This window comes from Pleurodeles waltl, chromosome 7 (assembly GCF_031143425.1).
Source record: "Pleurodeles waltl isolate 20211129_DDA chromosome 7, aPleWal1.hap1.20221129, whole genome shotgun sequence".
In the NCBI taxonomy this organism is placed as follows: domain Eukaryota; kingdom Metazoa; phylum Chordata; class Amphibia; order Caudata; family Salamandridae; genus Pleurodeles; species Pleurodeles waltl.
In genome coordinates this window covers 5,663,713-5,689,085 of record NC_090446.1, presented here as the reverse complement: position 1 = coordinate 5,689,085, position 25,373 = coordinate 5,663,713, and the positions used below count along the sequence as shown (strand labels likewise).

The window sequence follows — 25,373 nt, the reverse complement described above, 5'->3', positions numbered from 1 at the left end:
ATCAGTCTTGAGATATTTCTTGGCCCAGTCTTGACGTTTCAGCTTGTGTGTCTTGTTCAGTGGTGGTCGTCTTTCAGCCTTTCTTACCTTGGCCATGTCTCTGAGTATTGCACACCTTGTGCTTTTGGGCACTCCAGTGATGTTGCAGCTCTGAAATATGGCCAAACTGGTGGCAAGTGGCATCATGGCAGCTGCACGCTTGACTTTTCTCAGTTCATGGGCAGTTATTTTGCGCCTTGGTTTTTCCACACGCTTCTTGCGACCCTGTTGACTATTTTGAATGAAACGCTTGATTGTTCGATGATCACGCTTCAGAAGCTTTGCAATTTTAAGAGTGCTGCATCCCTCTGCAAGATATCTCACTATTTTTGACTTTTCTGAGCCTGTCAAGTCCTTCTTTTGACCCATTTTGCCAAAGGAAAGGAAGTTGCCTAATAATTATGCACACCTGATATAGGGTCATTAGACCACACCCCTTCTCATTACAGAGATGCACATCACCTAATATGCTTAATTGGTAGTAGGCTTTCGAGCCTATACAGCTTGGAGTAAGACAACATGCATAAAGACGATGATGTGGTCAAACTACTAATTTGCCTAATAATTCTGCACTCCCTGTAATGAATGTGTCGAAAGTATTAACCTGGAACCACGAACTCTACATCTTCAAAGTAAGTTAAAGTGGACTTAGAAATGGTAAATACATAATACCTTCATCAAACAGGGGATGCAACATTTTTGTCAGTTGATAGTGTTGACCTCAATATAGTGATATACAACGACAACAACCAAATGTCAGCGTGTTCAGCAGGCGCACAGACAGACAGGTGCAGACTTAAACAGGCAGGTCCATAGACGACTGAAAAAGCAGCCGGGCCAGGCAGCAGTGAGGCAAGCTGAGGACCCAAGATCACAACACTGGAAGTGCCCTGTCCGTCAATTGACTTTACGACTACTTCTCAAGCACCTACTTCTACCAGGAAACTTGCTTTTTCACCTCAGCCTTCTCTTATCTTCACTCCCTTCCTCAAGACAAGCTCTGGGCTGTATCTTACTTTGAATGTGTATCCTATCACCCTGAGTTGCGACTCGTACCCAACATGATACCCAGCTTCAAAAGCCCACACTCCTCTCAAATGCCTAGGCGCAAACACACAATCACATGCCACACGCACAGCCTTACATTCCAGAGTATGTCATTGGACACCCAATCCACATGATCAGATGCTGCAATGCACGAAGTCAGACACAGAAGCTGAGGTGTCTGTTCGCGTATGCAAAATGGACAACAGACTGGCACCAGAGCACCTGTACTCTCCCAAAACATATCTATGACAGCTGGCAACAGATCCATTGCACTCTGCCTGGGGCCGCGCACATTATGGGCGTTGGAAATGCAGCACCAACCCCATGCCCTGTCCGCAGTCACCCACTGGGTACCAACACAACTGTTAGCTGTCCAGGCTATCCTCATCCTCCGAAAAGCCAGGTGAAAAAGGTCTGGGATAACTGAGAACTGCCCTGGCACATTGCTGGCAACAGCAAACAGGCCAAAAAGGGGGCAGTTCTCAGCTGCCATACAATCATGAGTGCCATGTATCTATAAACTCCAATGAGACCCCCTAAAGGAAGATTAAAGAGGAACTAATGTGATGAATACAGTGACAGTAGCTATGCCACAAAACCTACAAAGATGGGAAAGGCAAAGGTTATGGCCCACATGCAGTGGTATTCTTGAAAGCTCCGAGGCTGAAGGAAATTAGAGGGGGAACAAGGTACAAGGCTTGACCAGGGCTTTCTGCAAGATGTCCTTATACAAGGGACTTGTGAAACCTAGCTCCACCGGAGGATAATCCTCCTGTCACCAGAGTGTATTTTATATTACATCTAGGCCACATCTGCTAGAGGTCCAGGCGCCAGGTGACTTTATCAAAGACGCCAAGTGTGCAAGAGGGCCAGGCACCAGGTGACTTTACCAAAGATGCCACGTCTGCGACAGGGCCAGGTGACTTTACCAAAGACGCCACGTCTGCTAGAGGGCTGGGCTCCAGGTGACTTTACCAAAGATGCCACGTCTGCACGAGGACCGGGCGCTAGATGACTTTACCAAAGATGCCACGTCTGCTAGAGGGCCGGCTGCCAGATGACTTTACCAAAGACCCACATCTGTGAGAGGGCCGGCTGCCAGATGACTTTACCAAAGACCCACATCTGCGAGAGGGCCGGCTGCCAGATGACTTTACCAAAGACCCACATCTGCGAGAGGGCAGGCGCCATGTGACTTTACCAAAGAAGCAACGTCTGCGAGAGGGCTAGGTGCCAGGTGACTTTACCAATGATGCCACGTCTGCGAGAGGGATGGGCACCAGGTGACTTTACCAAAGACACCACGTGTGCTAGAGGGCCAAGTGACTTTACCAAAGACACAACATTTGCGAGAGAGACGGGTGCCAGGTGACTTTACCAAAGACACCACGTCTGCTAGAGGGCAGGCGCCAGGTGACTTTACCAAAGATGCCACGTCTGCTAGAGGGCCAGGCGCCAGGTGACTTTACCAAAGATGCCACGTCTGCTAGAGGGCCAGGCGCCAGGTGACTTTACCAAAGATGCCACGTCTGATAAAGGGCCAGGTGACTTTACCAAAGACGCCACGTCTGCTAGAGGGCAGGCGCCAGGTGACTTTACCAAAGATGCCACGTCTGCTAGAGGGCCAGGTGCCAGGTGACTTTACCAAAGAAGCCACGTCTGATAAAGGGCCAGGTGACTTTACCAAAGACGCCACGTCTGCTAGAGGGCAGGCGCCAGGTGACTTTACCAAAGACGCCTTATTAACAATAGTTGGCGTACAATGATTCAAAGTCAGAGTGTTCATCTAATATCATAAAGTTTTGTGGCGCTAACACTTAAGTGCAAAAGTAAAAAGGTGAAACAAATGAAGACTTGGCAAAGACCACTGTAATCGTTCTTTGGCCCTCATTTAATCTTTAGCATCACTGCGTTTATAAAGTCCTGTGATCTGAACCACAAGCTAGTTCACAAAGGACCTGTCTAACATATATATTTGAATACAGCTGCGTGAGTAATGATGTTCTGAGGCATGAAAAAAAGAGGAATTGTGAATGTTAACACCACAAACAGTTTCTTGAGATTAATCCACTAGAATGAATAGAGTACAGAGGTGAATCAACAAATAAAAACAGTGAGGTTTGTGGAATCGCAAACCTGAGACTAGAGGAAGCTAATGACACACAGATGGTCACAGTCAGTAAACATTAGGACTCCTATCAGGATGTTTGCACGAGAGATCAAGAACAGGAGGCTAGTGATTCACTCACCCATACAATCGTCAATGCCTCCTTTTATCTCAAGGCCATGATGGTCCACGGAAGAGGCCTCGCCCTCCTGTTTGATGTTCGATAAAAGAAATGATTCTTCTTCTGACATTCCTACGAAGAACATTAAGAAACCATTGTAACTAAAAGGAGTTTGAAAAGAATCCTGACCACTCCCACGCATGGGTGGGGCAGAGACAGGATTGTAATGTAGGAAACTGGGTTTTTGTTGCATGCCTCCCCCACCACTTTTTTTCTCCCCTTGTTACCTACAAGATGCTGGTTTTCGACGCTCAGAGGGCACTGAGGCCTGCCAACCAGACCTCAGTGCCAGTGCTCGTTCCTTTAAAACAAGGTATGATTGCTTTACACTTGGCAGAGGACTTTAGCATCCCTGCAAGTCCCTAGTAAATGGTACCCCTGGTACCTAGGGCCTGGGTACTAAAGAGGCTCCCTCCGGGCTGCAGCATATCTTATGCCACCCTAAGGTACCCACACACAAATTACACACAGCCTACCTTTGCAGACTGAGGGGGTCATTCTGACCCTGGCGGTCAATGACCGCCAGGGCGGAGGACCGCGGGAGCACCGCCGACAGGCCGGCGGTGCTCCAATGGGGATTCCGACCGCGGCGGTAAAGCCGCGGTCGGACCGGCACCACTGGCGGTCTCCCGCCAGTGTACCGCCGCCCCATTGAATCCTCCAAGGCGGCGCAGCTAGCTGCGCCGCCGAGGGGATTCCGACCCCCCCTACCGCCATCCAGTCCCCGGCGGTACGACCGCCGGGAATCGGATGGCGGTAGGGGGGGTCGCGGGGTCCCTGGGGGCCCCTGCAGTGCCCATGCCACTGGCATGGGCATTGCAGGGGCCCCCGTAAGAGGGCCCCTACATGTATTTCACTGTCTGCTTCGCAGACAGTGAAATACGCGACGGGTGCAACTGCACCCGTCGCACAGCTTCCACTCCGCCGGCTCGATTCCGAGCCGGCTTCATCGTGGAAGCATCTTTCCCGCTGGGCTGGCGGGCGGCCTGAAGGCGGCCGCCCGCCAGCCCAGCAGGAAAGTCAGAATTACCGCGGCGGTCTTTTGACCGCGCAGCGGTATTCTGGCGGCCCCCGACAGGCCGGCGGCGACCGCCGCCGGCCAAAGTCAGAATGAGGGCCTGAGTGTCAATGTGAAAGCCATGGGTCGAAACACAACATGGCATACACACTGCGTGCCATTCCAAAGGCATTGGATGTATTATATGTAAGTCACTGCAACAGCAGGCCTTAGAGCCCTATGGTAGGGTGCATTATAATATATGTGAGGGCATGTCAGCATGAACAGATATGCCCCTGTGATTTAAGTTTGATTACTAGATATTGCAAGTAAACAGGGAAGCCATCTCAAGGTATGTGCTGGTCATTACGAGTTACCCAGTTACATAATGGCTTCACTGAAACCTAATTTGCAGAAGGGCAGTACCCCCATGGGACAGACTCTTTAGGCAATTGTTCAGGTACCCACGGAGGAGTAGGCAAGGCACTCCCCAGGATATGTTCCCAAAAGTTGTATTTTTTTAAAGCAGCATTTGTTCCTTTAGTGGATGTGGGCTACTTGTAGGAGGCTGGCCTGGTTTATAGTGGGTACCCACACTCAGAGCAGTCCAGTGTGCCCCAAACACCTCTGAATCCAATATGGCAGAGGTCTGGGACACACTGGAGGAGCACTGGGCACCTCCCCTGGGAGGTACTGGTCAGTGACCTATGTATAGTGCACACGTGTAATGGTGTCCCAGCACTCACAAAGTCCGGGGAATTTGCCCTGAACGGTGTGGGGGCACCTTGGCTAGTGCCAGGGTGCCCGCACACTAAGTAACTTGGCACCCAACCTTTACCAGGTGAAGGTTAGACATATAGGTGACTTATAAGTTACTTATGTGCAGTGAAAAATGGCTGTGAAATAACATGGACGTTATTTCACTCAGGCTGCAGTGGCAGGCCTGTGTAAGAATTGTCAGAGCTCCCTATGGGTGGCAAAAGAAATGCTGCAGCCCATAGGGATCTCCTGGAACCCCAATACCCTGGGTACCTAAGTACCATTTTCAAGGGAATTATATGGGTGTACCAGTGTGCCAATGAGAATGGGTAAATTTAGTCACTAGCCTGCAGTGACAAATTTAGAAAGCAGAGAGAGCATAAACACTGAGGTTCTGGTTAGCAGAGCCTCAGTGATACAGTTAGGCACCACACAGCGAACACATACAGGGCACATACTATGAGCACTGGGGTCCTGCCTAGCAGGATCCCAGTGACACATAACAAACACACTGACAACATAGGGTTTTCACTATGAGCACTGGGCCCTGGCTAGCAGGATCCCAGTGAGACAGTAAAAACACCTGGACGTATGCTCACAAACAGGCAAAAAGTGGGGGTAACAAGGCTAGAAAGAGGATACCTTCCTACACTACTTTAAAAAGGTTTTCCTCTGGGAAGAGAATGAGAGCCAGAGGTTTACATTCCAGAGCAGCTAATCACAAGGGGTCGCAAACTGATTGATACTCATGAGGCAGTTCGTTTTGTGACTCCGACAACTATGCAATTTCCAAACCAGTAACAGTGCAAACTGCACATCCCTGGCTTGCAATTGGGAATTATACACCAGGCCCAAGCATTCAAACATCATATTTAGCCTTCACATACATGTTCTTAATTTTGGATAAACTAAATTCTCCCAAATAGGTATCACTTTCAAGAAACAAAAGGGTGGGATGGTACATTTCAGTTTTTGCTTTTTTTTGGTCACTAAAACATAAGCGTATCGTTGTTATCAAGTTCTCCCCCGCGCACTTCTACACATGCACCGATTCTACATAAAAAGGATCAACTGCAAATGCCTCTAAACTCCACTATTAAGTTGTCGGGGTGCCATAATGCCAGCGATGCACACCCCTCAGCCAAGGGCTGATCCATCCATCATGCCAGACCTGGGCCTGTGTGCAGTTACTCTCTCTCACACATATTCAGGAGCAGCCTCCAGGCCTCGGCAGTAACACTCATCCACTGCTCCTGGTCCCTGTATCAAAACCACATTTGCAGGCCCCCACTTAGAAAGGGGTGTGATGGATAGGACCCCTTCATCATACGACCAATACCACATGGTTTCCAGTAAACTGAACGGTGACTAGCCATGTACTGTAGTCACACCACTTGTGAGGCCTCTGAATCCATAGGAGCAGTGGGGGGGGGGCTGAGATGCGAGTTCAGAGCACCCCCCATTAGAAAGCTAAGGGCAGCAGCCCCACCTGAGTATTCAGAGTGCTTCCCACGTAAAAGACAAAAGTGCTCACCCATCACAAATGGACTACATACTCTCCAAGACGGCCGTGACTTAAAGTGACCAAATCTGTGTGGTGCCATCTCAAGTAGGGCATAGAAGACAGAATATCAATGTTTTAGTTCCTTGACACAGCCTGTCATGGACGAGTCCTCAGTGTAGAGATCCCTGCAATAACTGCACTGACCAGCTGAGCTTTCACAGGTTACTGCCTCTGTGCAGTGAGAGCCTGACCGCATTTTTCAGCAGTTCTACTGAATAGATTATGGTTCAGCAGTACAGAGTGAACAATTAAAGCTAGGATTTAGGGGAATTTCCACTGTGACAATAGATTAACGAAGGCAACCAGGAAAATATCCAGTCAGGGCAATAGGATAACTTTGGAGACACCTGGCTCTGCTCTCTTTACAACCCTGGCACACAGATAAGTCCCTTGTAAAAGGTACCAGTGGTACCAAGGGCCCTGTGACCAGGGAAGGTCCCTAAGGGCTGCAGCATATGTTGTGCCACCCTAAGGGACCCCTCACCTAACACATGCACACTGCCATTGCAAATTGTGGGTGTTGGTGGGGAGAAAAAGGCAAAGTCGACATGGCATCCCCCTCAGGATGCCATGCACACAAAACTCTCCCTGTGGCATAGGTAAGTCACCCCTCTAGTAGGCCTTACAGCCCTAAGGCAGGGTGCACTATACCACAGGTGAGGGCATATGTGCATGAGCACTATGCTCCTACAGTATCTAAGCAAATCCTTAGACATTGTAAGTGCAGGGTAGCCATAAAGAGTATATGGTCTGGGAGTCTGTTAAACACAAACTCCACAGTTCCATCACAGTTCCATAATGGCTACACTGAAAACTGGTGGCAGTGTGCAATTTATTGTAACATACACCCAGAGGGCATCGTAGAGATTCCCCCTGACCCGACTTCTAGTGTAGGCTGACCAGTTTCTGCCAGCCTGCCACACACCAGACATGTTGCTGGCCACATGGGGAGAGTGCCTTTGTCACTCTGTGGCCAGGAACAAAGCCTGTACTGGGTGGAGGTGCTTCTCACCTCCCCCTGCAGGAACTGTAACACCTGGCGGTGAGCCTCAAAAGCTCACCCCTTTTGTTACAGCGCCCCAGGGCATCCCAGCTAGGGGAGATGCCCGCCCCTCTGGCCACTGCCCCCACTTTTGGCGGCAAGGCTGGAGGAGATAATGAGAAAAACAAGGAGGAGTCACCCACCAGTCAGGACAGCCCTTTAGGTGCCCTGAGCTGAGGTGACCCCTGCCTTGAGAAATCCTCCATCTTGAGTTTGGAGGATTCCCCCAATAGGATTAGGGATGTGCCCCCCTCAGCACAGGGAGGAGGCACAAAGAGGGTGTGTAGCCACCCTCAAGGGCAGTAGTGTAGGAGGCTGGATTGGCTTGTAGTGAGTACCAAGGGGTACTTACACCTTTCACCAGGCATCCCTTATTAGTGTATAGGGTGTCTAGCAGCTTAGGCTGATAGATAATGGTAGCTTAGCAGAGCAGCTTAGGCTGAACTAGGAGACGTGTGAAGCTACTACAGTACCACAAATGCCATATGCACAATATCATAAGAAAACACAATACATAGTTATACTAAAATTAAAGGTACTTTATTTTTATGACAATATGCCAAAAGTATCTCAGTGAGTACCCTCAGTATGAGGATAAGAAATATACACAAGATATATGTACACAATACCAAAAATATGCAGTATAGTCTTAGAAAACAGTGCAAACAGTGTAGAATTACAATAGGATGCAATGGAAGCACATAGGGATAGGGGCAACACAAACCATATACTCCAAAAGTGGAATGCGAACCACGAATGGACCCCAAACCTATGTGACCTTGTAGAGGGTCGCTGGGACTATTAGAAAATAGTAAGGGTTAGAAAAATACCCCACCCCAAGACCCTGAAAAGTGAGTGCAAAGTGCACTAAAGTTCCCCCAAAGACACAGAAGTCGTGATAGAGGAATAATGCAAGGAAAACACAACTCAGCAATGCAACAACAATGGATTTCCAGTCGAGGGTACCTGTGGAACAAGGGGACCAAGTCCAAAAGTCACAAGCAAGTCGGAGATGGGCAGATGCCCAAGAAATGCCAGCTGTTGGTGCAAAGAAGCTTCTACTGGACTGAAGAAGCTGAGGATTCTGCAGGAACGACAAGGGCTAGAGACTTCCCCTTTGGAGGATGGATCCCCCATGCCGTGGAGAGTCGTGCAGAAGTGTTTTCCCGCCGGATGGACGCCAACAAGCCTTGCTAGCTGCAAGTCGTGCGGTTAGCGTTTTTGGATGCTGCTGTGGCCCAGGATGGACCAGGATGTCGCCAATTTCATCAGGGGACAGAGGGGACGCCGAGCAAGACAAGGAGCCCTCTCAGAAGCAGGCAGCACCCGCAGAAGTGCCAGAACAGGCACTACGAAGAAAAGTGAAACGGTGCTCGCCTGAAGTTACACAAAGGAGTCCCACGTCGCCGGAGACCAACTTAGAAAGTCGTGCAATGCAGGTTAGAGTGCCGTGGACCCAGGCTTGGCTGTGCACAAAGGATTTCCGCCGGAAGTGCACGGGAGCCGGAGAAGTTGCAAAAGTCGCGGTTACCAACAATGCAGTCTGGCGTGGGGAGGCAAGGACTTACCTCCACCAAACTTGGACTGAAGAGTCACTGGACCGTGGGGGTCACTTGGACAGTCTTGCTGGATTCGAGGGACCTCGCTCGTCGTCATGAGAGGAGACCCAAGGGACCGGTGATGCAGCTTTTTGGTGCCTGCGGTTGCAGGGGGAAGATTCCGTCGACCCACGGGAGATTTCTTCGCAGCTTCTGATGCAGAGAGGAGGCAGACTACCCCCACAGGATGCACCACCAAGAAAAACAGTCGAGAAGGCAGCAGGAGCGGCGTTACAAGGTTGCAGTAGTCGTCTTAGCTACTTTGTTGCAGTTTTGCAGGCTTCCAGCTCGGTCAGCAGTCGATTTCTTGGCAGAAGGTGAAGAGAGAGATGCAGAGGAACTCTGATGAGCTCTTGCATTCGTTATCTGAGGAATCCCCAAAGACAGAGACTCTAAATAGCCAGAAAAGAGGGTTTGGCTACTTAGGAGAGAGGATAGGCTAGCAACACCTGAAGGAGCCTATCAGGAGTCTCTGACGTCAGCTGCTGGCACTGGCCACTCAGAGCAGTCCAGTGTGCCAGCAGCACCTCTGTTTCCAAGATGGCAGAGGTCTGGAGCACACTGGAGGAGCTCTGGGCACCTCCCAGGGGAGGTGCAGGTCAGGGGAGTGGTCACTCCCCTTTCCTTTGTCCAGTTTCGCGCCTAAGCAGGGCTGAGGGGTCCCTGAACCGGTGTAAACTGGCTTATGCAGAATTGGGCACATCTGTGCCCAAGAAAGCATTTCCAGAGGCTGGGGGAGGCTACTCCTCCCCTGCCTTCACACCATTTTCCAAAGGGAGAGGGTGTAACACCCCTTCTCTGAGGAAGTCCTTTGTTCTGCCATCCTGGGCCAGGCCTGGCTGGACCCCAGGAGGGCAGAAGCCTGTCTGTGGGGTTGGCAGCAGCAGCAGCTGCAGTGTAACCCCTGAAAAGGCAGTTTGGCAGTTCCAGGGTCTGTGCTACAGACCACTGGGAGCATGGAATTGTGCCAACTATGCCAGGATGGCATAGAGGGGGCAATTCCATGATCTTAGACATGTTACATGGCCATATTCGGAGTTACCATTGTGAAGCTACACATAGGTAGTGACCTATGTGTAGTACACGCATGTAATGGTGTCCCCGCACTCACAAAGTCGGGGAATTTGCCCTGAACAATGTGGGGGCACCTTGGCTAGTGCCAGGGTGCCCACACACTAAGTAACTTTGCACCTAACCTTTACCAGGTAAAGGATAGACATATAGGTGACTTATAAGTTACTTAAGTGCAGTGAAAATAGCTGTGAAATAATGTGGGCATTATTTCACTCAGGCTGCAGTGGCAGGCCTGTGTAAGAATTGTCAGAGCTCCCTATGGGTGGCAAAAGAAATGCTGCAGCCCATAGGGATCTCCTGGAACCCCAATACCCTGGGTACCTCAGTACCATATACTAGGGAATTATAAGGGTGTTCCAGTAAGCCAATGTAAATTGGTAAAATTGGTCACTAGCCTGTTAGTGACAATTTGAAAGAAATGAGAGAGCATAACCACTGAGGTTCTGGTTAGCAGAGCCTCAGTGAGACTGTTAGTCACTACACAGGGAACACATACATGCACACTTATGAGCACTGGGGCCCTGTGTGGCAGGGTCCCAGTGACACATACATATAGGCCACAAACTTATGAGCACTGGGGTCCTGACTAGCAGGGTCCCAGTGACACATAACAAACATACTGAAAACATAGGGTTTTCACTATGAGCACTGGGGCCTGGCTAGCAGGATCCCAGTGAGACAGTGAAAAACACCCTGACATACACTCACAAACAGGCCAAAAGTGGGGGTAACAAGGCTAGAAAGAGGCTACTTTCTCACAAGTAGCCATTGGCTACTGCCCTCCCAGACCTAAACACACCCCTAAATTCAGTATTTAGGGGCTCGCCAGATCCCAGGAAATCAGATTCCTGCAACCTGAAGAAAGAAGAAGGACTGCTGACCTACAAGCCTGCAGAGAAGGAGGAAGACGACAACTGATTTGGCCCCAGCCCTACCGGCCTGGGTCCAACTTCGAAAACCTGCTCCAGCGACACATCTGACAGGGACCAGCGAGCTCTGAAGCCTCAGAGGACTGCCCTGGACTACAGGACCAAGAAACTCCTGTGAACAGTGGCCCTGCTCAAAACCAGCTACTTCTTTGCAACAAAGAAGCAACTTCCAAAGACTTCACGTTTCCCGCCGGAAGCATGAGACTCTACACTCTGCACCCGACACCCCCGGCTCGACCTGCGGAAAACCAACACCTCAGGGAGGACTCCCCGGCGACTGCAAGCCCGTGAGTAACCAGAGAAGACGCCCCCACTGAGCCCCCACAGCGACACCTGCAGAGAGAATCCAGAGGCTCTCCGTGACCGCGACTGCCTGTAACAAGGGACCCGACACATGGAACCAGCACTGCACCCGCAGCCCCCAGGACCTGAAGGAACCGAACCTCGCTGCAGGAATGACCCCCCAGGCGACCCTCTGCCTTGCCCATGTGGTGGCTGTCACGAGAAGCCCCCCCTGCACCGCTAGAGTGCCCCCCGGGTCCCTCCATTGAAACCTATACAAAACCCGATGCCTGCTTTGCACACTGCACCTGGCCGCCCCTGTGCTGCTGAGGGTGTGTTTTGTGTGCCTACTTGTGTCCCCTCCAGTGCTCTACAAAACCCCCCTGGTCTGCCCCCCGAGGACACAGGTACTTACCTGCTGGCAGACTGGAACCAGAGCACCCCTGTTCTCCATAGGCGGCTATGTGTTTTGAGCACCTCTTTGACCTCTGCACCTGACCGGCCCTGATCTGCTGGTGTGGTAACTTTGGGGTGGCCTTGAACCCCCAACGGTGGGCTGCCTATGCCCCAGGACTGAGACTTGTAAGTGTTTTACTTACCTCCTAATCTAACCTTTACTTACCTCCCCCCAGGAACTGTTAATTTTTGCACTGTGTCCACTTTGAAAATAGCTTATTGCCATTTTTACAAAGACTGTACATGATATTGTTTTCATTCAAAGTTCCTAAAGTAGCTAAGAAAATTCATTTTTCAATATAAAAACCTATTGGCCTGGAGTAAGTCTTTGAGTGTGTGTTCCTCATTTATTGCCTGTGTGTGTACAACAAATGCTTAACACTACCCTCTGATAAGCCTACTGCTCGACCACACTACCACAAAACAGAGCATTAGAATTATCTACTTTTGCCACTATCTTACCTCTAAGAGGAACCCTTGGACTCTGTGCACACTATTTCTTACTTTGCAATAGTTTATACAGAGCCAACTTCCTACACCAGGTGTCTTAGATGTGTGGGAGATAGGGGCCTCCTTTCCAGGCTTGGTCTTGTAGGGAGGTGCAGCGATTTTGGTGGGTGATGGTTCAAAAGATAGATAGGGTCACCGGTTTGGGGCTCGAAGCGAAACCTTTGACTTTCTTAGGTGTACAACGGAGACCACGGGGAAGGCGCGTCCCATATAGATTTGCACAGCTCGCTCTGGTGCTGGCTAAGCGTAGGGTGGCTTTAGGCTGGATGAGTACACGAAGCCCATCCATTCCTTACTGGGTCCGTGATCTACTGGAATGGGGTGTTGCTGAAGAGCAATACATGAGGATGACACGTAGGGAGGAGGGGGCACTGACGGACATAATGTGTTGGGCTACACTATTAGAACGCATCAGAGGGGTAGAGGAGTGCAGCTCTGACTGGAGCACTGATGATGATTGTTGACGAATGGAATGTTATGCTGTTCATAAAAGGTGACAACCAACTCTGGTGATGTTGTAACGCTGGTAACCATGGTTTATGAACAAACTGGTTACATGGGAGGTCCTTGGGTAGGGGAGGCAGGGGGAATCTACAATTGCAATGATTGGATTGGGTCCACATTTCTGTCTGTATATGTCATCTCCCACCATTCAGGGGATAAACAGATATTGTGGTATCTCGCTATGATGTGCACTGCACTGTTTTTATCTTTTTGTTGTTCTATATTATAAACTCAATAAAATAGAGTTCTAAAAATGTTTTTAAAAATAAAAAACGGCCCGGATCTGTCAGAGGAAAGGGATATAGTTTGCCTTGAATAAATTGGGAATTCTGAGTGTCGGTTTTATTCCTACGTAGGTTATTTGTTTTTTGCCCCACTGAAAGGGGAAGTTGGCATAGATGTCCTCTATATCCCTTTGGGGGGACTGTTAAATTGAGCAGATATGATCTCTGAAGGTTTGGAGTGTGGGGCAAGTGCCAGCAGGACGCCATCTGCGAATAGCGAGATTTTGTGCTAGACCGCCCCAAAGGGGATACCACTGATTTCAGGATTATTTCTATCCCTTGCCACTAAGGGTTCGATACTGAGGGCAAAGAGTAAAGGGAAGAGGGGTTATCCCTCTCTGGTCCCTCTCGTCAAGTCAAAGAGAGCTGAGGTCATGCCACTGACGACTACCCATGACCAGGGGCAAGAATAATTACTCATGACCATTGTAATGAAACGTTCTCCAAAGACAAATTTTCAGAGCGTAGCTACTAAGAAGGGCCATTCCCCCTGACTGAAAATCAGCATCTAGCGCTAATAACACTGTCAGTATGTTTTTCTGGGTGACCTCTTCTATCAAGTGGATCACCCTCCAAAAGTTGTCATGAGTCTGGTGGCCTTTAATAAACCCAGACTGGTCCGGGTGGATCAAATCGGGGAAGATCTCTTCTAATCTGCTGGCTAGAGCCCAGCCTTTTTTTGACAAACTGATTGGGTAGCTGAAGCCAGGCTATAACACCTAGGTCTTTGGATGAGCTGGCAATCTTGCTCAAAACCTCACTTTTAGCAATCTGTGATGAAAGGGTTCACCTTCTGGTCGGCAGATGCTTACATTAGATCATAAAAGTGGAAGACTGGGGACGACACCTAGGTAAAGACAACTGTGCAGAAGCTAGACTGTTCACGTGAAGACCGGAAACAACACAGACATACAGCGGGAGCAAAGACAGCCACCTGGAGCTGTGCAGAGGTTAGAATGTTTATGTGGAAGTTTGGGAAGAACAGCAAGGTCCAATGAAAGCAAAGGCAGAGACAACTGTAGTGGTGCAGAGGGGACAGCACTGATGTGCAGTGACGGGAAAGCCAGGCAGCTGGAGCTGTGCAGATGTTATTAAAGTGGAAGACTGGGGCAACACCAAGGTGGAGGCAGCACAGACGGTATATTTCTAAACTGGAACATTGGGGCGACATCATGGTCCAGTGACGGAGAAGAGAGACAGCTGGAGGTCAGTGGTTCTAGTGGAAGCAGCAGTACATTATGTGTGATGTGAGCAGAACATTGGGGTCCATCTGGCATCACGTAGAAAAAAAACATTCACCTGTGGAACATTGGAGGGATTGTGTCTCCTCGGGGTCCTGATAAACCATGGGACAGGACTCGTCCGCTTCTTTAATGATGCCTGTTACCACTTCTGCGTCCGGCCTACATCCTGAATAAATATATACAGGCAAAAATAAGTAAACTCTCTGCAAAGCAAAGAAAACAAACCAACTTTTCAATCTGACAGGACATCAGCCATGGAAGCTGGAGATTGGGGTGTGCACGCCCTCACAAGTGGTACACTACGCAATATCTATTGTGCAATTAACCATTTTCCAGCTTATTTACTCTTTCTTTCCTGTGGGACTCCATGAGGACTGACCCACAGGGTGTCAGGCTCAGTCGAGACTCTTGTTTATTGAACAGTTCTAGGTTGCGCACCAGAGAGGATTTACAATGCTTTACAAGCAGCTTACCGTGTGACATCACAACACTGCACCATAATGTTTTAGTACCAGAGACAGTTCTTGGTTCATGATACAAAGCCAACATAATAACACAGTACACACTGGTTCAACAAGGTTATCCTTTTTAGGGATTGGAGACCAGAAGTTATTCAAGGAAAGGTGGAACAACACAATAGTTACTTCCCAGTAGGAACCCTGAAGAATTTATGGATTCACATGATATGCATTATTCCACCAATTTAGTAGCTGGGTCTGAACTTGTCTTTCTAATTGTTTTGTGAGAGTGGGCACTGCGTTGACCAATATTTGGTACTATGTCCTTCCAATAATGTCAGCCGTATGCTGCGGAAGCCCCTGCGTGCGGCCACCACCTTCAGATTATGTTTTCTTCTTGGTGACTGCTTAGTGCTGTTTGGCTTCCCTAGATCATTCTCTACTCCCTTCCCTTCCAGTCCGAAATCAACACATTTCTCAGATGTGGGAGAGTCACATGTGGACCCAGAAAATGCTTTGAGAGGAAAACTACCCCCTACAGGTAAAGTGACTATTTAATTTTGCAGTGCGAATCGTTTTTGGATTCAAATGCTTTCCATAGATTTCTGTAGCTTTGTTTTACCTCCTTTCGGATGTTGAGTGTGTACTTGTTAACAGGTGTTTAAGTACTTGTTGTCTCATCCGCGCTTCCCTGTAGCGTTTAGTGAGTATGTGCATGGACGACCATGTGGCTGCCTGAAAACGTCATTTAGTGAAACACTGCGAAGAAGGCTGGTGTCGCTTCTCCCATCCCTGCGGAGTGTGATCACAGTACGATCCATCTTGCAATAGTAACTTTCATTCCTGATGGGCCTTTGCTTGCTGCTGCGAAGGAAGCAAAGGCTGGATCGCCATCCCTGCACGGGTTTGTTTCCCCTGAGTAGTTAATCACGCTTCTGCTGATATCCGGCATGCGCAGGGTCCTTTCTGCTCACAACTTTGGGTATTGGAAAAACACTGGTAGCTTTACAGCTTAATTTACATGGAAATGTGATTTTTTAGGGGGTAGAAATGGTGGGTTTACTGCCATCTACTTTGTGTCCTTTGTATATATAAGTAAGGTTCTTGTATATTAAGAGCTTGTAGTTCGCTCACTCACTGTAAGGACGTGATGGTTATGAAAAAGGCCATCTTAAGTGTTAAATATTTGAGCCACACTTCCTGCGTTTGTTCGAAAGGCGATTTCGCCAACTGCGTGAGTACCAGATTCGAATTCCACAATGCACAGGCCTGATGGCAAAACAATGGTGCTCAAAATACAGGGGACGGATAGTCCGACAAAACGTGTCAGGTTGCTGGTGGTCCTATGATTCATGGTTGCACAAAGAAATATGGCCCTAGGATTGATGGTTGCGAAAATAAATATGGCAAGGAGTTGGGAAGAGAACCCTCCGGACACTGAAACCCCGAAGGAAGACATGGATTGGTGTATGCCCACTGAGAAAGACGTCTAAGAGTGGAGCGATGGTACAAAGCAATGGGAAAAAGTCTGAATACTCTGGTAACAATATAGAAACCGAAGTGCTGGGGCATAACTATTGAAACAAAAATTCACTGATTGGGGAGAGAGAACGAGATGAGAACTAAAAGAGAATGATGAAGACTGATCAGCACTGCAAGGTGATGATCAAGTCCACTGTAAGGTGAACTGGTAACCTGTCAGATGTCTTGGGGAAAGTGGCACTTGATTCTTCTTTTGTTGTAAATTTAAACAGAGATTAAAAAAATATTCTCACTGCAGTCTGTCGGCATATGTTGAAATCACCCAATAAGTAAAGGAAACAGGGGAACTGCAGCTGTCTGTTACTAAAAACTTTCAAGGAATTCAGGGGCCAGGTGAACAGGGTGAGAGACATTTCTGCAGAAGCCGGTAAGGTACACCAACGCCTCTGGGGTGAGAGGTAAAATGTACAGCCGCTCGTTACCAGGAGTGCAGAACAGGGAGACGAGAAGGAAGGTCCATACTCAGTACCTCACAGTGCTTCGGACCCTTTTTAAGAGTCAGATCACGCGTTCCCGCCGAGTGCAAGCGCGCGGAGAGTTTAAAAGTTTGCAGTGCATAAAGAGAGGTCAAAGCAAGGAATACTTAATGCTGCCACACAATTAAACAGAGCTACACACGCTGTAACAGACACTTGTCCACTCTGTGGCAGGCCCCACTCACCTGGGGAGGGGCTGGCGGGGCGCTCTCCTCCGACCTGGTAATGGTCAGCCTTCAAACCTTCATCTGACTCATGCCCTGAAATAAGGTCAAGATTCGCAGAACTCCAACCTACAATTAAAAAAGCATGATTTATTTTACATTTTAAATCTCAATGTCACATTCCAAGTATTTTTCTATAAATGCAAATATTTCAACAGAAAGCAGGCAAGGTGAAGGCTAGTGAATTGCTGTTGAATGGTAACACAGTCGACGGAGGATAATAAAAGCCACATAAAGGGTCTGTATCTCCCACTGCGGACACTTCCGTCTGCTCATGCAGCTTCCCTCTTTCCAGTGGTGTCAGGGGCAGAGCTAGAACAGCTTTCACCTCTGCATGCAAGGCATGAAAGGGCCACGTTTCTTCAAGTGCGCAAGATGGTGTGAGGGTAAGGAAAGAACAAAGGACAAAAACGGAAGAGAGGGGACAGTGCTGAGAAAATGCAGAGAAAAACATACCATCAAGTACTATAATTGTGTGCTCGATATTTTCTTAAAGAATAGTAATCTATGACGCTTGCAAAATGGGTATGAACTTTTGGGACGCAGAGAACTCAATAAAAATATTTCCTTCTTGGAGGGAAAGAGCAGAACGTTACCTATTTGCGCGTCAAGTTGGTAGCTCGCAAATTCAAATGTTCACACAGAGTGTGCATAGGGCGGGGTGAACTGAGGGTTGTTGGATGGAAGGAGTGCTGCTACAAAAACACAAATCTAACAGGACATAAAATGTCACAAGGAGCGTAAGCCTAGTACAACCCCTTTGATATACTGGACAAGTTACAGAAGCTACGGAAATCATTAAGCATAACTGGCCCCTTTATTCAAGCACGCATAGACTGGGCAGAGGTGAGCAAGGGGAGAGACACCGAACCTCAGGGTCTGAGCAAGAGGACACATCGATCCTCACACGGTAAAGCAGAGGACACGCTGGTCTCCACTATGTGAAACAGGAGGGCACTCTGATTTTCATGGTGAAACAGGAGGACACTGATCTTCACATGGTAAAACAGGAGGACACACTGATCTTCACATGGTAAAACAGGAGGACACACTGATCTTCACATGGTGAAACAGGAAGACACACTGATCTTCACATGGTGAAACAGGAAGACACACTGATCCTCACATGGTGAAACAGGAAGACACACTGATGATTGTCACATTATGAAACAGGAGGGCACACTGATCTGGACATGGTGAAACAGGAGGACACACTGATCTTGACATGGTGAAGCAGGAGGACACACTGATCTCTACATGGTGAAACAGGGAGACACACTGATCTTGACATGGTGAAGCAGGAGGACACACTGATCTTGACATGGTGAAGCAGGAGGACACACTGATCTTGACAAGGTGAAGCAGGAGGACACACTGATCTTCACATGGTGAAGCAGGAGGACACACTGACCTTCACATGGTACAACAGAGGACACACTGACCTTCACATGGTACAACAGGAGGACACACTGATCTTCACATGGTGAAACAGGAAAACACACTGATCTTCACATGGTGAAACAGGAAGACACACTGATCTTGACATGGTGAAGCAGGAGGACACACTGATCTTGACGTGGTGAAGCAAAAGGACACACTGATCTTGACATGGTGAAGCAGGAGGACACACTGACCTTCACATGGTGAAGCAGGAGGACACACTGACCTTCACATGGTGTAGCAGGAGGACACACTGACCTTCACATGGTGAAGCAGGAGGACACACTGACCTTCACATGGTAAAACAGGAGGACACACTGATCTTCACATGGTGAAACAGGAGGGCACACTGATCTTCACATGGTGAAACAGGAGGGCACACTGATCTTCACATGGTGAAACAGGAAAACACACTGATCTTCACATGGTGAAGCAGGAGGACACACTGATCTCTACATGGTGAAACAGGGAGACACACTGATCTTGACATGGTGAAGCAGGAGGACACACTGATCTTGACATGGTGAAGCAGGAGGACACACTGATCTTGACAAGGTGAAGCAGGAGGACACACTGATCTTCACATGGTGAAGCAGGAGGACACACTGACCTTCACATGGTACAACAGAGGACACACTGACCTTCACATGGTACAACAGGAGGACACACTGATCTTCACATGGTGAAACAGGAAAACACACTGATCTTCACATGGTGAAACAGGAAGACACACTGATCTTGACATGGTGAAGCAGGAGGACACACTGATCTTGACGTGGTGAAGCAAAAGGACACACTGATCTTGACATGGTGAAGCAGGAGGACACACTGACCTTCACATGGTGAAGCAGGAGGACACACTGACCTTCACATGGTGTAGCAGGAGGACACACTGACCTTCACATGGTGAAGCAGGAGGACACACTGACCTTCACATGGTAAAACAGGAGGACACACTGATCTTCACATGGTGAAACAGGAGGGCACACTGATCTTCACATGGTGAAACAGGAGGGCACACTGATCTTCACATGGTGAAACAGGAAAACACACTGATCTTCACATGGTGAAACAGGAAGACACACTGATCCTCACATGGTGAAACAGGAAGACACACTGATGATTGTCACATGGTGAAACAGGAGGACACACTGATCTTGACATGGTGAAGCAGGAGGACACACTGATCTTGACATGGTGAAGCAGAAGGACACACTGATCTTGACATGGTGAAGCAGAAGGACACACTGACCTTTACATGGTGAAGCAGGAGGACACACTGACCTTCACATGGTGAAGCAGGAGGACACACTGACCTTCACATGGTGAAGCAGGAGGACACACTGACCTTCACATGGTGAAGCAGGAGGACACACTGACCTTCACATGGTACAACAGGAGGACACACTGACCTTCACATGGTACAACAGGAGGACACACTGACCTTCACATGGTGAAGCAGGACGACACACTGAACTTCACATGGTGAAGCAGGACGACACACTGATCTCTACATGGTGAAGCAGGGAGACACACTGATCTTGACATGGTGAAGCAGGAGGACACACTGATCTTGACATGGTGAAGTGGTGAAGCAGGAGGACACACTGATCTTCACATGGTGAAGCAGGAGGACACACTGACCTTCACATGGTACAACAGGAGGACACACTGACCTTCACATGGTGAAGCAGGAGGACACACTGACCTTCACATGGTACAACAGGAGGACACACTGACCTTCACATGGTACAACAGGAGGACACTCTGATCTTCACAAAGTGAAGCAGCAGGACAATCTCAGGGGTGTGAAACTACCACCAACCGATGCCCTAGACATATTGTTTGTGGTCAAGGACAACACATTTTCTTGTTTGTTTTGGCCACTGGACAACAGACCCAACTCCTTACAGTGCACACTTTTTAGGTGACAGTGTACAGCACTGCAGTCTAGATTTGTGAAAGCTGACTGTTTGCCACTAAAGGCAAGATTAGAATTAATATGTATATATTGTTCATACTTCTATTGATGCATTCGCACATTTATGGCTGATGTTTCCCTCAATGACAGCTCACAGAGCACGAGAGAAGATGATGATCTTAACCATGTCCCCATTTTCACTCTGCCAGGAAGGGCAGAGAGCACAGCAGTGATGCATGTTTGTGTCTGTGCATAGCATACCCTGCCCTACATCCATCAGACTGACTTCACCATACCGGGATAAAGCCTCTTAACCCCACTAAGCCTGGACCTCTGACAAACTGCATTTGAAGTGGCAAATAATATGGAAAATATGTAAATTATCACATCAGTGAAAACCTAAATTAATCACTGGAAAGTGATAATTCCTTCTACCTAGAACTCTATGCAATTTATGTTTATCTCATACAATCCCACCCTTAACCATATACACATAAATTACATTTTTCACACAAAACCAACATAACAAGCTGGTGGAGTAACCACCGTACTCCTATGCTCCTGCGTTATTTATGCAAGTGGCTATAACAGTCAACGTAGAACTGAGGTAGTTGGAACCGCAGATGGAAATGTCCCGTATTCATATTTGTTCAATATGGTTCAATCCCTTTTCAAATGTCCCATTCATTTAGTCCACAAACACCTCAATGTGTTGGTCGGCGCCTTTCGGCCATTTAAACTTATTGGCCTCATCAGGACATAGGAATAAGAACTTCCTATTAAAAATCGATAAAATATCATACTTATGTAACCATCCGTTTACAACTGTACACATGTGTGCATATATGTGAGAAATACCACCAAGGCCATATCACCTTCCATTACTCAAAAAGAAGTATAAAAAGAAAGGTGCGTACAGAACTGTCTAATATGTTAGGAAACACTGGCACCATGACCTCCAAAGACCCATCTCCCACCATGATATAGTGACCTCCTGACCGAAGATGAAACACTTCCAAGCTTTCACTCACTCTGTGGGGGGTTGTTGGGGTTTCTTCTGTCCGTGTCCTGATAATCCCCCTGACTTAGACCTCTCTTTACTTCATCTCTTAATGAAAACACAGAGGCTGCGATCGCAGGGCCTGAAGTGAAAGAGAAAAGGTACGCAAGTGAGCTACAGTTCATTGACTGAGGTTTGTTCTCATGTCAAAAGTCATATGGCACACTACAAGGAAATTACCACATCTGCTTGAAAACCTACATATAAACACCATACACCATCCCAACTCACTCTAAACGCAAGACATGCAACCTCATCCTCCCTGCATGCCCAAACATGCACAACCAGCCCCCTCCACGCGCCTGGACTGGTCACGTGCCATCCCCTATACATCTGACCCTCGCAGTTCCCTAAGAAGCTGGGCTCTGGTCTTGCACGGTTCCTTTAGTGTGTCTGTGAAGTACTCTGTTAAACACATTTACAGGCAACAGAGGCCTAGTGTTCTCTGGAATGAAATGTGTGTGTTTTCACACTATTTGTGTAGTAACTTGTACTGGTAAACTGCAGAGTCTCACAGTTCACAAGCGTGTTTGCAGTTAATGGCTGCCTCTCCAGTTTCAGGGCCGTATTATCGTGAGTGAAGTAACTGCGATGGGGAACTGTAAAGGTACGTATAAGTGAAGTCGGCATATGGTGTTTACAGTAACAGCTACGCCTTTCTACAGTGAGTTACACACTGAAGCACAGTACCTCAGGCATGAGGTACTGTATTTGCAAAGAAGCTTTTAATAGTAAAAATGACAGCCAGGGGAGCTCTGAGAAAGGCAAAGGTAACTGGTAGCAACTCAAAGTGTTAGCGGTTTCTCAATTTACCAGGAACAGATTTCAGTAAGAGGTAATACTGGGATCAATTCAGTCAGTAAAGTTTAGAACACTGTAGTATATTTGTTTGCAGGTGTAATAAAGTTGCTTACATTAGAAAGAATGTCAATTCCCCATATTAAAAGCAGTCAATTTAAAGGTCTGTTCCTTATATATAAGAAGCTATCAATTAACAATGTAATGCAGAACTATGGTTTACTCTTGAGAGAGAGTTCAAAACATTAAATGGGGAGTTTATTTCCTTCAACCAGCACATTGAATAAAGGGGAGACAACATTTATCTAGTCCCTTGTCACCAATTATCTCAAAGACTGGGATCAACAGAGCAGAGAGCAGACAAGATACTGGAAGAGGTGGATCCACATTGTACCTCCATGTTTCAACATAGACTGAGGCCAGTTCATGAGCTCCTCTAGAGTTTTACATTTCTAACAGTAATTCCTGTTAGCCCTGGCACAGCAGGGGTAATATCTAGCAAAATGCTGCTAATCCCTGGCATATTGTGGGTAGCCATGGTAAACAGGCTTTTATGGTATCCCTTTGGATACAGGTGTCTTAGTGTACATGTACAGCTAAACTCTAGACCTGAGGAAGAAGTTACTTACCTTCGGTAACGAGGTATCTGGTAGAGACTATCTAGCTGCAGATTCTTTACCTTAGAATTCCCTGGCGTCAGCTTCGAATCCAGAGTTTTTTCTGAGCAGTACTATGCGCGTGCCGTCGTTCGGATCCGTCTATGTCACGGTTGTCTATATAGACGCCGTCGCGTACGTCAGTTCTTTTCCACAACTTCCCACGCCAGAAGCACAGAGTCATGGAAGAACCAGCTATCATGTATTTCACCTCTTTAACTGTTTGGAGTAAAAAATACTTTCATGCCTTTAAGAAAAGCAAATAGATGCCAAGATCAAAAATATACGTATGTACACATAAATACATATATACAAATATATGCATATCTACATGAGGAAAACTTCCCCAGAGCGGGGAGGCTTGGGCGGGTGGAAGGAATCTGCAGCTAGATAGAGTCTCTACCAGATACCTCGTTACCGAAGGTAAGTAACTTGTTCATCTGATAGAGACTTCTAGCTGCAGCTTCCTTACCTTAGAATAGATACCCAAGCTATTAGATACCCAAGCTATAACCACTGGCGGTGGGTGTGCAGGAGATTTTTACACAAGAAAGTCTTGCAAAACAGACTGGGCAAAATGCCCCTCTCTCCTCAACTGGCTATCCAGGCAGTAGTGTTTTGCGAACGTGTGCAAAGAAGCCCACGTTGCAGCCTGACAAATGTCCACCACCGGTATGCCACGTGCTAACGCAGTGGTAGCAGCTTTCCCCCTAGTAGAATGAGCTTTCAAGCCCTCAGGAGGCTGCTTCTTCGCCAAAGAGTAGCATATTTTTATACAGAGAACGACCCAGTGCGAAATGGATCGTTTCTGCACTGCCCGACACTACTTTGCACCAACGTACCCCACAAAGAGTTGGTCGTCCACCCTGAACTATTTAGTGCGGTCAAGGTAGAACGATAACGCTCTTTTTGGGTCCAGCCGATGGAGACGCTCCTCTTCCTTAGAGGGATGCGGTGGTGCAAAGAAGGTGGGTAGGGTGATATTTTGACCCAGATGGAAAGGGGTCACCAACTTGGGGAGGAAAGAGGCACGAGTTCTGAGAACCACTTTTTCAGGAAAGATTGTGAGATACGGCGGTTTTGATGACAAAGCCTGTAGCTCACTAACTCTTCTGGCAGATGTAATTGGCACCAAAAAAAGCTGTCTTAATAGTAAGCAGCCGAAGAGGACAGTTATACAAGGGCTCGAAGGGAGCACACATAAGGAAGGTAAGAACCAAATTAAGATCCCACTGCTGAAAGAGTCCTTGCGCCACCTCCGGATGGAGACACAATTCGTGATCCTCTAAGCATTTTCGTCTGAGTTCGTCTTCTCTGGCGTTCAGAGAACCTGTCAGGTGTTGAACCACCAGGGTCATGCCCTGCTGTTCCAGCCATGTCCAGCGACGTACAGCCTCTTGACAAAGGGTCCACGACTCCACACCGCCCTGCTTGTTGCAGTACCACATTGCAGTAGTATTGTCTGTGAACACCTGCACCACCTTCCCTTTCACAACAGGAAGAAATGCTTTTAATGCTAGCCGGATCGCCCGAAGCTCCAAAAAGTTGATGTGGAGCCCAGATTCCGCCGGAGACCAGTGACCTCTGATCTCCACCTCCCCCAGATGGGCGCTTCATCCCAGAAGTGACGCATCTGTCACTACCATTAGATCTTGTTGGGGAAGGGAGAGGGGTCTGCCCTTGACCCACTCGCAGTTCATTAACCACCACTGCAGATCTTTTGCAGTCCCCTCCGAGATCTGAACCACGTCGGTAAGATTTCCCTGATGCTGTGCCCACTGGAACTTCAGGTCCTACTGCAGAGCCCTCATGCGCCATCTGGCATGCTTGACCAACAGGATGCAGGAAGCCATGAGTCCCAGCAGCCTCAGAGTCTGTCTCACCGAGATCCAGGATAGAGGCCGAAACATCGGAATCATAACCTGAATATCCTGAACCCGCTGATCGGGAGGATAAGCCCGATACTCCACTGTGTCCAGAACAGCTCCAATGCAAGTGAGCTTCTGAGAGGGAGTCAGGTGTGACTTCGGCACATTTATAGTGAACCTCAGCGAATGCAAGAGGTCCCCCGTCGTCTGGAGGTGGGTGATGAGAGCCTGGGGCGTAGGAGCCTTCAACAGCCAATCGTCTAGGTAGGGGAAGACTGAGATCCCTGACCTGTGCAAATGAGCTGCCACCACC

At 48.2% G+C, this 25,373-nt stretch overlaps 1 pseudogene; it reads right to left on the bottom strand.

Annotated features, from left to right (window-relative positions):
* Positions 1 to 25,373, bottom strand: part of LOC138246704 (oocyte zinc finger protein XlCOF6-like) — a 96,573-nt pseudogene that overhangs the window by 57,505 nt on the left and 13,695 nt on the right.